This window comes from Lucilia cuprina, chromosome 6 (assembly GCF_022045245.1).
Source record: "Lucilia cuprina isolate Lc7/37 chromosome 6, ASM2204524v1, whole genome shotgun sequence".
Taxonomy (NCBI): domain Eukaryota; kingdom Metazoa; phylum Arthropoda; class Insecta; order Diptera; family Calliphoridae; genus Lucilia; species Lucilia cuprina.
In genome coordinates, this window is record NC_060954.1 from 38,095,229 (window position 1) to 38,101,228 (window position 6,000).

Here is a 6,000-nt window from a genome sequence, read left to right on the forward strand (position 1 = left end):
CAGCTTATTCTTTAGCATGTATGCAATTGGTCCACAAAACAATAGGTCAAATATGATTAGATATGGCATGGTGGGCCACAAATGATTAAAATTTTGTACTTATTTGCTAAAACTAATCAATAATCTTTTACTAAGTTTGTAACCGATTGTTAAGGAATAGATAAAAAGACAAACAAACTTGTATTTGATTATAAAATCTGTTATTGTTCTCTCTATTATTTGTCACACTATCCTGATGCAGTTTGTGTTAATAACTTTTACATTATAAATACTAACTTGGCTGTAATTTAAGTTTATTTTAATTGTTTTAATTAATGTTTTTGCAAACTCTGCCATAAGAGTTACTTTGTGTACAAGTGGGCACAACTCAATTAAACTTAATGGAGTAGTGGTAAAGAGTAAATAAATGTTGAAATACTTAAAATGAAATAAAATTTTCATGAATATACTATAAGTACTTTAAGTTTTACAACGAGATAAGTTTCAATTGAAATATATAATTGGCAATTCCAAATATTGCTGTATTTTTCCTTAATTTGAAGAAACTATAATTTTAGGTATTTTTCGTCGTTTTACAAAACTGGCACTCTTTTTTCAGACCAGTGACGACCAAAGTTAAAATTCCCTAGCAGCGTAATAGGACAACAATATTAAGCTACGTGACACTTTAGATTTTTGTGCCTCATTAGACGCTCACTAGAACAAGTTATAACCTAGCTTCGATACAATGTTAGGTTATGTTTCAAATTTTTCTTACCGGAGTTAAACTTTAGGGTAAAAGGGGGACCATACACCTTTTTTTAAGACGGCCTCAAATTAAAAAAAAAAAATTAATTTTTTTCTTTGTTCAGATACTTTGATATGTCGTCCTTATGATCTTTTCAGGTCATTTTAATATGCATATTTTTTCCGTATTGACCAAAAATTGTTTATTTAACATAACTTTGGTTATATTTTAACCAAATTTTGTTCAACATCACAAGCATTACTATATATTTGACGAATGTGCCCCAGGGGCAATTTCGGGGTTTAGTCTAAAATTTTTTCGGGCTTCAAATGATGTTATCGAAAAAAAAACGATTATGTCTTATGGTTCCCTATTATTGACATTCTATTACCAACCAATACATTTTTCTATCACAAAAACTTAAAAAGTTAGCACAAAAAATTCACTCAGTGAAATATTTTTGCAGACTTTTGAAAACAAATTAATCACGTCTGCCTCCTGTCATGTGTAAAGTTAATATTTAAAACTTTTAGGGATGATAGACATTCGATAAATGAAAACAAAATTTGGTAATGTGATAAAATCGGATTACAAGTTATTCCCATTGACCCAATGTTGTTTGAAAGAAAAGAAAGTAAGAAAGGGAGGAAAGGTTTTTCTTACACCTTTTTCTCTAACTATCCTTACTTACAAACAATACAAGTGAACATATTGGACCCAAGTAAAGTAGAATAAAGTGGATAAAGAATTCAAAATAAAGACAAAGATGAAATGTAAAAATTGTAACGGTCAATGTAATACTTAGTTCACATTCCATTTGACAGATTTGTAGGTCCTAGAATACGTTCCAGATGAAAGTTTGACATATCATTTGATAGATCCGATAATTGTAACGAAACTAATATTTGATCGTTAAGGCCGACCAGTTACACAGAATATGTATAATTATTTCATCTTCATTTTTATTTTGGCACCTTCTACTGATGATATTGCAGACCCATATGTCTTGCCTCTTCCTGAGACCTACTAAATAGAATGTTCTGTGAAGATCCGTGAGAGGCCACACAGCCCTGCGATCTCGCATTTATACTAATGAAACCAGCGTTCTTGAGCTAAACTCTACTATGTGTCGGATATAATGACCGATAGTGTGTCACCTCAGACCTGGTCTATGTCCAGAATTGTCAGCTTTCGCTAAAGTATCAGCAATACTTTATGTCCCGTGTCGTTTGATCCAAACAATGGTAATTGTTAAATATCTCACTTTCCCGTCATTATTGGAGAAGTCTTAATGTAGATTTCGATGTTATCTTTACTGCCGAAATTTCAGCTTGTACGATAGTGCACTGATCATTAAATCTAAAGGAAATTCCAAATTTCTCAATGAAGATGCTTTCGCCAACACAATTGTTTGATTTTGTTCCATCATCCATGAAAACATGAACCCCATTAGCAATTAAAGCAGGGCGTTCAGAAAAGAAACTGCTTTTAGAAATTTTCCTTCAACTTTCATAATTTACTTCCATAAGTTATAACGCAGACAGAATTTATATCGTAAGATTACTAATTTCAGTTTTACATTAATCGATACCACTACTCCAAGCAAAAGAGCATGTTGAAGTTAAAGTGCAATACAGTGCACTGAACACTGACAGCAGTGTTTTGTATATTTAAACAAAATTTAACTGAATGTATCATCAATGTGTATGTATTATATATGTAAATGTGTTTAAATATTTTAATATTTTCTATTAAAAATAAACAAAATATACATTTAGTAACAATCTCATGAATGTTTGAATGTGTGTATGTAAATGTAACAATTACTTGTAAAATGTAAAAATATATTAAAACTATTTTTACATTTAAGTATTTAATGCTGAATTTTGAAAATAACAAGAATAAAAAAATATTATTTTAATTCATGTAAAACTTATACCAAAATAATAAGAAAAAATTGAAAAAAGAGACAAATTTATTGAATTACTCTAATTGATAATAAAAGTAAAAATAATATTGAATTAAATTTTAAACTCAAGTATTTAACTTCTTTTTTTTCCAAAAAAAAAAATATAAAAAGGTAAGTGTTATGTAAAATTTCTTTTAATTTAAATGTAAATGTTTTATAAGTACTTTGGTACTTGTATGGGTGAGAAAGTATTTGAAGTTGTTTAGAAGTGCACTTCCTTGCTTGTGTGTAAAAGTAAATGTATTTTAACATTTAATTAAATTTGTTTATATATTTGAACAAACGTTTTCCTAATACTTTTTTAATTAAATTAATTTCAACATTTCTCTTTCTTTTTTTTTGGCATTTTTAAAATATCATTAGCATACATTCAGGGTTTAGAATTCTTATGACACATTTACAAATAAATTCTGTTAATAAATAATGTTTGCTCTTTTAACAGATTGTTTGTATTTGTTTTTAGCTGACACTTTTTTGACAGAAAAAAAAATAATTAGATTGAAAGCATCAAAAAAGAAAATTTTTTGATTAATGACATTTTATCATGTATTTAAGTTATTTTTCTGGCATCACAGAAAATTTTAGTAACGAGTATTGTAGGTAATGTAGTTATTTCATATATTACTTGGTAATGATTTTTTTAATAGAATTTATAGTCAATTGTCTATAGATTGTATATAGTATGTCCAAAAGGGAATTAGTGTTTCTAACCGTAGTCGATTTTGGATGTTTTTTCAAGAAATGTTGATATTCAACATTTGTATGGAAAGCATTGAGTAAGTGGATAGACTAGCAAACATAAAATATAACTATAAAACCAATTTTAAAACCGGAAATGTCGGGTATTGAGATTTGTAACCAGTTATATTTTAGTAATCTTCAAAAAAAAAATTAGTAGTTATTCACCCAAAAAGTAACTACTTACACTTTTCTCCAATATTACTTGCCTACTTACCGGGTAAGTAAAGAATTTACTGGGATGTTCCTTAAAAAACTGTTATCGGCTAAAAAATTTCATTACATGTGTAATTAGACATTTTAATTTATTACTACTTTTATAAATTCCATTTAACAATATACTCTATATCTTCGACATATCTATTGAATTTAACTTGACTAGACTGTAGACTTTGGACTAGTCTATAAGCTAGAAATTCAACTACTTATGCACTATTGAAATTTGAATTGTTCTATTCACAATCGATGTCGTATAGTTGTAGCCTTGTATGTCATAAAAATTTTTCAAATAAAATTTTTTGAAACAAAAATACATTAATAATAAAAACTATACTATTGAACATGAACATGAAAATAAGCTTAACATTTTACTATTCTGTTTCCATTGATCGACTGCTTGACTACAAACAAGAATTTTGACTACTTTAGTTTTTAACACTTTTAAATGTTTATAGAATTTTAATTATATTAGTCTATTCGTTTTTAAACTAGTTTTGATTTTTCTATAGATCACAATTTCAACTACTTTATAACATAGACTATCGATACTTCTTTAGACTAGACTTCTTAATTGTATAGAATTTTTGAATTGTTTATATAACTAGTCTATTGAAAAGACTTTCGACAAGTTTTTTGTATAGACTTTCGAATATTCTACAGACCAGTTTATAGACTATATTTATTACTTGTCTACGGACTAGACATTCGAATAGTCTACACTGTAATCTTTCGACCAGTTAAAAGTTTTGTCATTTAATTAGTTATATACAAGAGTTTAAATTATACTATAAACTTGACATTCGTCTATTATGTTGACTATTTTTGTTCATTTGTCTATAAACTGTAGATTTATCTAAAGTATACATTTTAAACTAATATATTGAGTCGACTTTAGATTGGTCCAATATATATATACATATAATAAGAATTTGTAATTTTATATGGACTAAACTTACCACAAACTGATAAATACTTACTTTCGACAAGTCTACATGCAACACATTTTATTAATAATACATTTTAATAATCTATAGACTAGATATTGCACTCGTCTATAGACTAGATTCGACTAGTTAATATATTAGGCATTTAACTGTCTAAGGACTAGTATTTGGGTTTTATCTAAAACTAGTCATTCACTTAGTCTATAGACTGGATTTTCAACAAATCTTTAGATCAAACTTTGGACTAGTTGATAGTCTAGCATTTCGATTTTATTGGTAAATACAAATATTTATATCCTACACCACTTGCGTTTGGGCTAATGTTTGTAATACCCAAAAATATTGATTCTACTCTAACCTTAAAGTATACCAATCGTCTCAGGATCACTAAATTCTGCGTCGATTTTGCTATGTGTAAAGCCACACGCTACAGGTCGCAATTTTCTAGATAATTTGATGAAATTCGGCAAATTCTTCTTTTTTGGCCTAAGGACGAACGCTATTGAAAGTGGTTGAAACCCATCCATACAACCGCATCCGTCCTTCCAAATAGGGCTTTTGGATGGATGTATGATCAATGTTTTAATATGTCAAATAAAATCAGCAAAACGCACTGTCGATTTTGGTAATAATAGGGCCTCATTAAGGCCCCATACAAACTCCTCTTCAGAAAACGACTTGAAGGTCAAAATTTACTTATAAGCACTAATAAATTCTACATAAATAACTTTGAAGAAGACGTAAATTCATCTACCAATATTAACTAGGATATGCCCATATTTATCCCTTCATCCATTTGTGCCCTCTTGCATAAAATTTATTTTTTGTTATTTTTACTATTAGATGATCGACCATGGCCGAATATACTTTCCTAATTGTTTTATAAGAAAAACGTTTAAACTAAAATCTTTCTAATTAATATCCTTCATAACGCCATCGCTTAGATTCTCTACAATTAACGGAGAAACAGTTAGTAACTCCTAATATATATATATATAAGGAAATCAGTAACAAGGTAATTTCCAAATAAATAATATATTACAGCAAATAAACGTTTTTCTTTAATTAAAAATTTATTTTTACAAGCTTTTACAAACTGTTGAACTGCGTTTAACAGTTTCACAAGAAGAATTAAAAATTACTCTGAAAATGTTTATAGAATATTGCTGTGGTATGTAATTTAAAACTTTTATTTATTAAAACTTTTTAAACATTTATTGTTCTTAGCAATGAGTTTATGCATATTTATGAAAAAGTTATAATTGTTTTATAGTTAATAAATTTTTTATAATTCAGCAAAAATACTACAAAAAATTGAAATGCATATTAAGGATTCACGAATTACCACGTTAAATTATTATTTTTTTTTAATCGTTTAACAAAATTTTAAAAATAACAATCTG